The sequence below is a fragment of the Uloborus diversus genome, chromosome 10 (assembly GCF_026930045.1).
Source record: "Uloborus diversus isolate 005 chromosome 10, Udiv.v.3.1, whole genome shotgun sequence".
NCBI classification, from domain to species: domain Eukaryota; kingdom Metazoa; phylum Arthropoda; class Arachnida; order Araneae; family Uloboridae; genus Uloborus; species Uloborus diversus.
The window spans coordinates 579,540-592,782 of record NC_072740.1 but is presented as its reverse complement, the minus strand read 5'-3'; the positions used below and the strand labels follow the sequence as shown (position 1 = coordinate 592,782).

The 13,243-nt window shown below is 34.6% G+C and overlaps 1 protein-coding gene across 1 annotated transcript in view; it reads left to right on the top strand.

The window, feature by feature from the left end:
• The window catches only part of LOC129231615 (cyclin-dependent kinase-like 1), a 260,038-nt gene that overhangs the window by 77,371 nt on the left and 169,424 nt on the right, over positions 1-13,243 (top strand). The gene's annotated exons all lie outside the window — the stretch shown is intronic.

Here is a 13,243-nt window from a genome sequence, read left to right as displayed (position 1 = left end):
GGTTTTTATATTTGAATGTATCAAAATTTTAAGACAAAGCTTAAAATTCTGGGAATAAATTGCAAATACAAGCATAAAAATGTCAAATTTGTGCAAATGGATTAAGTAAATCTTCATCTCAATTTTATACTTTAAAGTTTTAGACTTGGAAAAGTAACAGATTAAGTAAACATTATATTGATAAGCGTTTATTTAAATTGCACAGGAAGTATTATAGTGTGATCCGCGAGTTACTGACCATCAGCCAGTAAGTTGAACTAACTTGTAACAAAGGTTTTGATTAGACCATTATGAAGGTTACGTACGATATACTTACAGAGACATCTAGAAGTTTTCAAGGAAGTCACTTTTCTTACTGGTGCAAATTGTTATCAGATAAAATGTTGAATCGCCTTTTTCTAGGTTAAATTTAATTTTACAGGTTCATTTACTGAGATATGCTGATCAATGCTTATTCTCAGTGAAGGAAAAAAAATGCATTTAATAACTATCCATTTATGCTGTTTGTTATTGAAGGTTGGTCGATTACATGCATTGATCTAAAATGCCTTCAACGCCAGTAATTGACAAACACGATCTACCTGTAGTAATGATAATGACATAGTTAAATGGTAGTTTTAAAGCTTTTTTCTTTATACCAAAGTAATTACAAACATTTTTATGCTAAAGATATGAATGTGTATAGTACAACTTCTATTGAGAAAAAAATATTTTAACCCTTAATTGACTAGCTTGGTTAATTACTAATGCTCCAGATCAGCGGTTCCCAACCAGCATGTTGTGACTTCCAAGGGAGGCGCGAAGAATTTCTTATAAGGGAACAAACACATTCAAAAACATATCATTAAACAGTTTAAAAACTAAAATATGTAGAGGAAAAAAATCATTTTAGAGAAGCATCAATACTTGAGCGTAGTGGCGAATTGAAAGAGCCTGATGATCCCTCAGCATTATTACATTTTGGTTTCCGGACTTGCATCCCTACAAATTGCCGCGAAAGAGTCGAAAAAAACCTCCCTATAACATTATCTAAAATTGTCTGAAAGTTCGTTTTTGGAACTTCAATATCGAATTTTTTTGTGAGACAGTCTCTTAACCCCAACCCTCATCCTGAAAGATGTCATGTAATTGCGTTTTCAGGACTTAATTTTGGAAATATTTCGAGAAGTTCCTAGAACCCTATCCCATTCCCTAAAAATAGCAAAGAAATGGATTTTTAAGCTTTCAATTTCGGAAAAATTTCACAAGAGTGCCTTCTATTCCTTTTGCATTATTAAAGACCGTACAAACATTCCTTTTTAGGATTTAAATTAAAAAAAAAATCCGGGTGAGGGTCTCCGATCGTTTTGCCTTGCCATCAAAGATAATCTACTATTCTATTTCTGAAACTTAAATTTCCAAAGTTTCCTTCATATTACCCCCAATCATTTCTCCCCCCCCCCCAATCACTAAAACTTGATTAAAATACGTTTTGGAGACTTCAATTCCGGAAAAAATCCGGGGGAGAGGCAGGGGCGGCAAATAGGGGGGTCAAGAGGGGGCGGTTGCACCCCCAAATTTTTTGAGCAGAATGATAGAAAATGGGTGAATTCAATTTACTTAAGTCGGAAATAAATGTTCACTAAAGGAAATCTCGCTGGTGCTCAGCAACTATTTGATGAAACTCGACACATTCTCAGACTAGAAGAAGTGTTTTTCGTATTTGGATGATGACTTAGAAATTCATGAAGTATTTTCGGCTTTTTCAGAACATAGAAAACTGATAGAAAATCATGGTTAATTTTAACTAAAGACGACATTGCCTCATATAGGCTAAATATTTCACACTTGTGTGCCCAGTGTTACGATGGTATGTCCAATACGAGAAGCTCGTGAAAAGTGGTGTGGCAGCATGGTTTTCACAAGAAATTTCCTTGATATTTTACATTCACTTTTACGCTCATTTTTTAAGTGTATGTTTATTTAATGAGTGTTCATTGCTTTCTTCTGCTAGAAACTCGTTTCAGCTGCTCAATACACTATAATGTTTTCATAGAAACTTCTTCAAAATGTATGTGATTATTGAAAAAAAAAAAAAAAAGACATATTAACCAAATACCTTTTATGGGGCTCTATAATTATGCAATCGCGGAGTGACACAAGATAATCTTCAAGAGTTAAAACGATAAAACCATTTCTCTAACTTCAAAGCAGTGATTTGACGACTGGAAGAATTATTGCAAAACGATTCTTTCAATGATGAAAAAGCTCATGCCCTTTAGCATGTATGACTTCGTTTGAATTTTTATCCAATTTGTTTGTATCGGGAAAAGGTTTTTGAAAAATGCTTTACTCTATCAAAATCTATATCTTCAATCCGCTACTCGACTATTCAAACCATAGTTCGGTCTACAATCGATCTGTGTGTACATTTCAATCAATCGTGAAATTTTTCAAAAAAAAAAAATCTTCTTCCTAGCCAATTTTAAAGAGGCGCAAAAAAAAAAAAAGTGACAAAAATCCACATGATGATGTGAAGTCAAACATTGATTTTTGAATATTTTGTATGAATTAATACATTCAGTTTCGAATGAAATTAACACAAAATTTGATGATAATTATTTTTCTGTATGGTTGGCTGGGATTATGGTTATTTGGATTGGATTTTGAAAACGAAAAATAAAATGTTTCAACTGTGAGTAAAATTTTTAGCATGAGGAAAGAACAATTACAAGCAATATACCGACAGAATGGTTTTCACATACAGAGACTGCAGTTTCGTCCTTATTATGGGCTCATCAGTCTGGAATAGTGAATAACAGAGCTGGAGGCAGATGATATCTCATTGAAGCTGCGAGCACCGACATGACTAGATTATTCAATGATGAAAAGTTTAAGCCCCTCACAGTTTTAGAAGTAGCATGGGCGATTTTGAAGAGCAAGATATAAAAAGTGCTTTTATACATTACTTTGTGTTACTTCAATTATTTTTTAACTATTACAATCGGTTCAGCTAGTAGAGAAATATTTTTTTTGTGTCTCAGGAGGTTAGAGAAATATTTTCGAGGCACAAAGCGGGAAAAAATACCTTTTCTATTTAGCTGAACTGGCAAAATAGCACGACATTGGGCACTGATAGATTAGTAACACGATTCCCTGCTCTTCCGAATTCGAAAAATCATGCATTATAATTGTTCCAAAAGGTATAAATCTTTAGCAACGAGATGTTTTGTATGATAAATTTTTAGTCAATGAATCAAAATTTTAATTGTTTCTAAACACTAATTTTATTCATACTAAACCGATTTTATGACAACTTCTTGTCAGCTAATGTGTGTTTGGTTTCGCTTTGGGTTATACATATTTAAAAAAACTCGACCCCCCAAATGAAATGGTGAAATGCCGCCCCTGGGGAGAGGCTACCTATCCAAACATTTGCCTAATATTTAAAGGAAAAAACAAAAAATACGAACAAAAAGACTATTTTTTTTAAAAATATTTCTAAAATCCAGGGGGTTCCAATGGCCCCTCCTCACCCTGATTTCCCAAATGACGGACCTGAAATAAACTTTGAAACGAAATCCAGGAAGGATAGATCGTTTTATTGATTTTTAAAATATTTTTGGGGAATACCCCATTGGATCTCCCTTTTTGCTACATATTTTCCTGGTTTTCACCTCTCTAGCCCTTCAGAAGAATGCTCGTAGTCATAGTATATATTCCATTCTCCTCCAAATAAAAATGATGGCGATCAAATGACTACTCATCATCGAAGGAGGGGGGGAGTTCACTAACCCTGCTAAAACAAAAGGAAAAAAAAATATTTAGTTAAAATTTCATCACGTTTGGGAAGCAGAAAAGTGCTTGAACTAAATCCAATAAGTAACTTTTCTAACTTGGTTGTCCGCTTTCTGCTCAAGTCATTGTGGCAAAACAAGACGCATGTTTTATTTTGATCAACGTTTTGAATACAACCAACTTTAAACTATAATACTCAAAAATATACTGTCGTGAAATGTATGATAAATTTACATTTTCCCCAGTCAAAATTGAACATTTATATCTCTCATATACAGTCGGCTTCCGCTCCAAAGCGATTCAACTTACGCCCAGGCCCGGACTGGCCATAGACTTGACCGGGACTTTTCCCGGTGCGCCCTCTCGAAAGGCGCCCTTCTGTTCTTTTCCTATTTTTCGAAACAATGTTTTAGCAAAATGGAAATAAATTATGTGGAACAAAGAAGTGATTTTGAATGTGAATATTTTCACATGCAAAAGCAATGGTCTTCTTATTTATATAAACGTTCCCTTTTATTGCCCCCAATAAAGGCAATTAGTCCCCTCTCGTTTCGTAAACGGTCTGCTCCCAGGGCATCGTTTGTGGCTTATCTTTTGCTCCAAGTTTCAATTCTGAGGAAAAAAGCGAACCCATGGTGTTTCCCCAATAAAAAAGGGATGTGAGGGTGAAAGCGACAGCACATATCTATAGTCAAGAATACGAGAATGGTTTGATTTATTGACTGTACTTAAGTTGCTGTAAAAGAGCGAATAGCATGACTCCCTGTTCTGGTAACGACCATGAGTGCAATAGAAGCAAGAAGACAAATAATGTTAATTTTTGAAATCTGCGCATTAAAAATAGTGTAATGTCGAAATAAGCCGCATAAAAGCAATAATTTAGTGGATGGATGAACACGATGACAGAAGTCAGATGTCGTATTTTTTGTCACTTCACAAAATAACTTTTAGGACAAGACTGCACGGTGATTCCTAGATTTTGGAGTCATGGCGCCCTTTTTGGAACTAAGATATTCGCATGGCGCCCTTCCCAAAATAAAAGTATGACTTGTAACTGGCAGTCAAAAATAAATACGAGTCGTGTATCTGCATTGAATAGCCCTTATTTATCCTGTAAAAAAAAAAAAAGTTTCACAAATAATAAGTCTAAATTAATTGAGAAAAAATAGTTAATTTTCAATGTGGTCCTAGGAGGACTGCAGGGCTCCCCTGGGCACATTTGAGGAATTACTGGACTAAACACAATAAAGATGCCGAAAAATTTTAGAGATAAAACATTTTTCAATTTTAAACTAAGTTTTGTCAATTAAAATCATTACAAGTTCAAGATCTTTGTGTTCAAAACATATTCCAGTTTTTTTATTTGGATTTAATTCTTTCATTGTCTTTTTCGCCAGATGTGTGTACAAAGGAAGGGGGTCATGGCATAACCTTCGGCATTGAAATTGTTAGGAGTTAACTTAAGAGATTTTTTAAATCTCATTTTGGGGGTCAAGTTCTCGGGAAGGGCAGCGCTGCGTAGCATTTAGAGGAGGTTCGTCATTGCCCTGGCGGTGGGGGGTTGTCGCCCTTATGTAAGCTACAATACTACCTTAAAAATATTAATATTTGAATTCCTGCATAAAATCATAATATTATTACATTTTATGCTGCCTTTATATCATTTTGGGAAGTTTTTTCATCTGTGTTTCCCTCAGATGAAGTTTGATACCGCGCCCCCCCACTCCTCGCTATCCTGTTGACTCGTGGAGGTTATTATTGATAAACTTTGCATCAATGAAACAATGCAATTCATTATGAGCGGAACGAAGTTTGAGTTTGAAGAAGGAATGTATAACGATGTTGTTAATAAGTAAAACGCAAAGCTATTACTTGTGACGTCGCGAAGGGGGGGGGGGTGTCCGCCTCGGGTTTGACTGTCTGGGGGGGGGGGTGATAACCAAAGTGGATTTAAAAGTTTTTGACAAAAATGAAGCTGAAATGAATTTTTAAGACTTCTAATTTGAAAATTTTACAGGGGATAGGTCCGCCCGTACCCCACTATTTCCCACCCCACACCATGGAATCAATACGTACTACTATACTCAGAATTAGGTTCATATTGTCAATACTTAGACCTAGTAGTGACCTCTTATAACAAAAAACTGAAAACCCATTAGCTTTCCATGTGTGTAAAATAAGTTCAAAGTAATTACGAGGCCAACAATTTCACAGACCCCCTTACTTTTTTGATCTCTCGACGCACACTTGCGTCTTGGGTAAGTTACATAAAAAGCATTCATAGTTTTTATTTGCCTTATGTATATTATCCCACATAAAATTTTGTTTTTCACAAATCACAAATACAGTTGTTTCTGAAAATTGTTATATTTTCATGTTTACATAGAATTTAATTTTTTTTTTTTGCGTTTAGAGGGAGAGGGGGGGGGGGGTGACACATCACTAATTACCGCTCCGAGTGTCACCCATGCTAGGTACGCTACTGGTATTACAAATATTAATAAGAGTCAAGAAAGACTATATTAGAAATGGAATGTGAGAAATATCGAAGTAACCTTATTCGTTTTCTATCTGCAGTTAGTTTTTACATATCAGGATAGTATAAAGCCTAAAAAATAAACAGCACTTTTTTTTCACAGAATAAAAGCTAAAGATTCTAACCATTAAAGCATTTTATGAGGGTCTTTCGAAGCATTCTTGTACTGTGCAAGAGCTTTTGACTAACTATCTTTTGGTAAGCAGAAAAAAGGGAGCATACATGTAGACCACACACTTGTTTTATGGCTTTAAATAACGCCTTTTAAGATGCTTTATATCGATAAGGATCTGCGATGCTTGGGTCCTGAGGGATTCATAGCAGTGGATTTCTGTTGGACAAGGGAGGACAACTATCATAAATTTTATGCAGTTAGACTACAGAGGTCCAATTGCCGTTACTTACATGAATCGAAGAGTCATTTGGATCAGATTTTTGCATTAGTGAACAAGTAATTTTGAAGCGGCAGCAAAATTGGATATATTAAGTCAAGGATCTTTTCAACAGCCGGTTACTCGTTTCAGTTTTCATTTTCTTTTTATTGCGAAAATATTTTCCTTCATGTATAATCTTAAATTATAGAATTACAATCTATGATTCATAATTAATGGCATTATGATCTATGTGCTGCGAAATGACAAATGATATTGCAAAATTTTCGAAAGTACATATGGTTAAAAAAACAACGTACTCAGATAAGTTGAAAGGTCTTGTGTTATCAATTGAAAACTATTATTTTAAAAAGTAAAAACTACTAAGATCAAGCCTGTCCTTGAACTTATTTTTTTTTTCATCGTCCCTCTGTTTTTAATATGATTGGTAGTTTTTATGACTCCCTCTAGGTCGGTCGCGCCAGTTTTCAAAAACAAAATCTGACACTCAAAAGTTCTCGAAACTTTAAGACAACAATGCCATGAAAATGAATAGAAACGTTTAAAATGTTCGTTTTTGCTATATATATACTTTAAAAATATAACACTTTGGACAGCGAGAATTTCTGAAATGAATTTTCAGAAATTAGATCCTGATTTAAGAATGTGGAGAAAAAAATATCATTACGAAAAACCCTCTTGTTTTCTTATGCTAACAAAAAACTTGTAATTTTAATTTTACTTTAAAAAAAATAAGGAATTCTTAAATGAAAAAAGGAGGCAAGGGGAAATTGGACATGGTCAAGAAATTTATTTGTTCTTCTTTTAAACTGAAATCTTTGAGTTTTCTTGCAAAAATTTTATTGATTAATCAAATCAATTCATTTATTCCTTATAATGGTCACAAACAATAATAGTAATTTTAAATGTATATCCATACATAAAAAATGATTTCTCAAATAATTTAATTTCAAGCTTTTCCCAATAGTTTCAGTGTTATTAAAATGATATTATTTATTACGTATTGCAAAAAGGCGATCAGGTGCACTGGATGAGTTAGAGTTCGATTGGTTGTATTTTCCCCCAAGATATTTGCTATGACATGATCATGTTACTAATAAATAAATAAATAAATATAGGATTTGAAAAAAAAAATCAGACTGTAAAAATAGATTTTAAGGACTCTAGGTATTTCTTATGTTTTATTTATAAAAAATATGTCTTGCAAACATTAAGAAAAAAAAATGATATTTTAACTCATTTTCATGGTAACAGTTACTTTATAGCATACATAAGCCAATTTCATTACAAATGCATAATTCGTATAAAATTTGACATTTGAGATGTGAGATGCAAAAAAAAAAAAAAAACAAGCAATACTATAAGTACAAAACAAATAAACAAATGCGTAAACATAATTCGAATAATCTTTTGATGATTTTGAGGACTGAAATCAATTAATAACTAATGTCATGTCTCATGTTATATCCGCACTAAAGTCTTCATCTTAATTACTCTTTATTAATTTTCATTTTTGATAAATTATAATATTTCTTGATTTACCCAATTTGTAAAACCAAGTTTCCCCTTCATGACTGAATTCCTTTTTTGTATTGCTATTCATTAAAAAACATACCTTTTATTTAAAGTACATTTATAGAAACTAGTAATGGCCTGATATTCACTACCACTCGCTCCTACTCTCAAAATAATTGCATAACTAAAATGCTTTACAAGAGCACCATGCAGAGATGCAAAGATTTTTACAGGGCCGATCCTAGCAAGTGTGCAGAGTGCGCACTGCACAAAGGCGGCCAAAGCAAGGGGCGGCCGCAGGAGGCATCATGTAGTTCTTTTAATCAAGCAAAATTCCTCAAGAATTTATCACAAGATGACATAATAAGTCGAATAAATATGCAGAATTTTAAACGTTCAATTATCAAAGTGTTTGCCAATTTTCCAACAGCTTAGCATATTGAGAAAAATGGAATGTTAGACTCACATGCTTCATTTGGTTGCAAAATTTGTGACAGAACTGGTAATCAGGCATGGATACAGCAGGGAAGGGGCAATGACGGAAATCTATTCCCCCCCCCCACCCGAAGCATGAAAGCGTGCCTTCTAAAGGCCACTAATACTCATTCCCAGCCTTCCCCAGCCTTCCAAGCTTTTATTGACCCTTAACAATGAAGACAAACATATCCTATGTAAAAGAAAAAAAAAACTATGCTGATAGGATACTCTCGCAAGTATTTCAAACTACAAATTCTGTGTTCAGCAGTCGTGGATGCGTGGAGACTGGAGAGACAATGGAAAATTGCTACTCCCCTGAGAGTCAAACATATATAATCAACAAACTAAAATTTTTAATTTTCCCCCTTTACAGCAGTTTTTTCTAATTAAAATCACGAATGAACTGCCCGGTTACATATCAAGTAGGAGGACAGGGCCTTTGCCCCGGGTTACAAATTTTAAGTGTAGCTCCAAAACGAAGATCCAAAAGGATGCCTTGACCTTTTTGACAAGACTAAAGAAGGCTTCAAACTGCGTTTTTAGGACTTCAATTTCGGAAAATTTTGCTGGTTGAACCATCGATCTTAAAGATCCAATTCAGTCTCTTATTCACTCTTTCTACTTTAAATTTAATCAAACATAGCCTAAAAATGATCGCTCTAAAATCCAAAATGTCTCTTCTGGGGACAGCTCTTCCAAACGTCATCAAAAATTGCTTAATGGCATTTTTCGAATTTCTTTTTCGAAATTTGCGGTAGAGGCCCCTGATATTTATTCCCTAATATTACTACCAAAGATGGTCTGAATTAGCGGCCCTCAATCCTACCCCCTCTCACTTAACGTATTCAAAAACAAACCAAAATTGCGTTTTTCAATCATCAGTTTCAAAGAACTTTGGGGGAAATACCCCGGATCCCCCTTTTCTCCAACGTAATCACTATGGCTCAAACTTCCGTTTTTTGGTGGTTCCGTGAAGCCACCAAACCCTTCCTGCTTAAAATAGCCTGAAATTGACTTCAGTTTCAAAAAACAGTTCTTGAGGGCACACTGAATCCCCAACCGCTCTTTGTCCCATCTTTATCAAACTGCCTAAAATACGATTTTGGGACTTCCATTTCTAAAAAATTCCGGATAGCTTACGTAAATTTTCACGGCGCTTGGACATCCGGCATCCCCCATCAATCGGAGACAAGTCTTTAGTTATTTTTCAGATATTAATATCGAAAAAATTCAGAAAGATCCGCTGAAACTTCTCGGTTTCCTTAACGTCACCAAAGATAGTACAAAATTGCGCTTTTTAGAGCCCTAAAACCCTTCCTTCACAAAAATAGCCTAAAATTGATTTTAATTCCGAAAAATATTTCTCTCAGTTCGGAGTATTTTCCCCTATCGTGTCCAAATCTAGCGAAAAATGTGTTTTTGAAACAATAGTGCCGATAAATTAACAGAGGAAAGATGCCAGACCCCCTACCGTCACCAAAGACAGCCTAAATTTGAGTTTTAAACTTCAATTTTGAAAACTTTCGATAGGAGACGACCGAATCTCTCTCCCTCCAACAACGTCAACAAAGATAACACAAAATTGCTTGTTCCAAACTTCCGTTCCAGAAAATTTTCTTTAAGAGCGCCGATCCTTTCTAAACTAAGGTCAGAAAAAAAAAGCTGCAATTTAACATCAATTTTTAAAGAATTTTAGGAAAGAACTCCAACATTACTTTCCCCTCAAATCTCGAAAAATTTCCTAAAATTGCAATTTTTGACGTCAATATTGAAAATTTCTCCATGGACCTTGAATGTTCCCGACTCTTTTGCCCTAGCAACCAAACACAACCAAAGATTAATTACAGCTTTTTTCATAAGCCAATTTTGAATATTTTCTGGATGCGACCCCCCCCCCCTGTTTCTTCCTCCTCCGTCTTTCCTCTGATGTCATCAAAGACAGACTATAAAATGCGTTTTTACGACTAGTACATTTTTTGTACCTATTACTTTCTTCAAAGATATAAATTGCACCTAAGGAGTTTTTTCTAACTTTTTACATGAATTCATCCTTCTTCTGTTTTGTTTTTCGTTTTTTTATAATTAGATCTTGATACAGGAATTTGAAGAAAGATTTATATAGATTTATTGGGCGTTATAGTGAAAACATGCAAATTGCTCTTCAGGGGCGACACATCAGGTCTTTGCACACAGGCGGCCGACACCCTAGGATCGGCCCTGGATTTTTAACAATCCAAAGAAAAAAAATTTACTTATGAAATGATATTTTTAATTTATTCTTTTTGAGTTTTGAACTTTAGCACAATAAAGTGGAAAAAAATATTTTAAAACAGTCTTTGAAAACGGACAACAGTTTGAATTGTCATGTACATACATCTCTTTTTAATTTTAAATTGCAGAAGCATTTTGTCGAAAATGACAAACTAGCATATGCAGGGACAAAACGAAAAAAAAAAAAAAAAACTGAGCATGAATGTTGATCGCACATTTCAGAAGAAAGACGAACAAGCAATGAATTTTCGGAAAAAGTTTCTGTTGAGAAACATTTTGCAAAACTTCTCATTCTTCGAAATTAAAAATTATTCCCCCCAACCGCCCCCGCGACGTTATTCAAATTTTCAGGGTGTATTTTGGTGGTCTTTCGTCTCTTTTTTTAGGGGAGTCTCTTTCTAGGGGGTAATCATTAATATTTAAGGGGATGTACCAACACTCTTTGGGGGGAGGGGGGAGGTCTCTTCTACTATTTTTGAACTTGCAAAAAATATGACTTCTCGTTTAGACATTTTCAGCAACAAAAAGGGCTTTATTTGCTTCTCAATGATTTTTTATCCTTTTAAAAATGGTCGCATTAAATCTTAATTTCTTAGATATTATGGAGGCTCAGTCGGCGCCCTTCAACTCAGCTTTCCCGCGCCCTGTAGATCACCCAGTCCGGCCCTGCTTACGCCAAATGCCTATAACGCGAATTTTTATCGAGTAACGAATGTTAGAGCTAACGCTAATTTCTCACCCACAACACGAAAACTTTTGGAAAGGAATCGTGGCGCAAAATGACGGCTTCGCTATTTACTACTAAATATTAGTTTCGTGAATATACTTTCATCCTTTTAGCATCACTTACTGCTCTAGTTCCCACCCAGCACTAGTCAAAACATCGCTTTGTTAGTGTGTATAAATAACAACTCCACAATTTTCTTTTAATATTTTAAATTCTAAATATGAGAGGTGATGAAATATTCTGCACCAAAGCACGCTGTTTCATGCTATGTTTGTGAAGATAGAAGGAAAAGTGAAAATTTGTGACAAGATAACGAATTCTTGAACGCTTGAAACTCTAAAAAATGGTTCGAAGGCAGTGGCGAATTTACCAGGGGGGTGGTGGGGACGACCGCCCCCTCCGTAACTGTCATTTTCGAAAACCAATAATATAGAATTAAAGGAATTACTAGCTTTCGCTATTAATTTCAATCAAGTACATTCCACAAATTTGCTTTAAATTAAGTTGAGACAGTGTAGTCGAAGATGGACAGCATTACCCACTTTTTAATTTGAAACCGAAGCTCGCCCCTCCCCTCTTTTTTGAACATTAATATTTTTTATATTTCTATATGTATCTTCAAACCTTTTTCTTCCATGGACTACACTATACTGTTATGATGATACATTTTGCTATGACTTAGAACAGTGGTTTCTAACCCTGGGGGTGATAGCCCCCAAAAGGGAGATTTAACTCTTGAGGGGGGCGATGAGTTTGTGAGGGGCGATTGGGGTGATTAAAATTTAAAATACAGGCTAAAAGGGGGCAATTGATTCCCTCCCCCCTACATAGTGGGTTGAGGGGAGGAATATGGCTTTCACGTTTTTCAACCGCCACCCCCTTGAAAAGAATGTAAATCCGCCACTGATCGAAGATAGCGCAGCAATACTGTATAGTACTATTACAGTGTAGTGCTTTATTATTACTGCATACTGTATGTACCGTACTGTTTTCTTTTCATGTCTCTCTCTCCCATTGATAATTGATATTGTGCATCGTTTGAATACAGCTGTTTTTTTAAAAATACAGTAAAAATTCAGCTGTTTATGCAAGAAACGGTAATATATTGCTAAGAAATGGTCTGGAACAGTTTAAAGGGTGTTTAAAAATGTCTTAAATAATTGGATAAGTTAATTCAAAATTCGTATATTGTACATGTATATTCGTATATAACACACACACACACACACACACTAAATCAACTCCTTCAAAGTTTCAGTAAAGATACTAAAGTTAGTTGAAATCTATGATCTAATAAACTTTCATTTTAAAAGCACCAGCTTTGATACGGTGCTCCAAAACTTGAATTTGTTTATATATATATGTTTTTTTTTTAATTATAAAATAAGAAAAAGCTTACTGGTGATCAATTGGATAACGGAGAATTAAAAACAGCAACAATAGTGATAATAATAATGAACAGAAATTTAAATTTCAACTTTAAATTTCTTTCTATTAGAATTATGTTGTCTTAAAATTAATTTTTCTCTCTTTTTTCTTCAAGTCCTT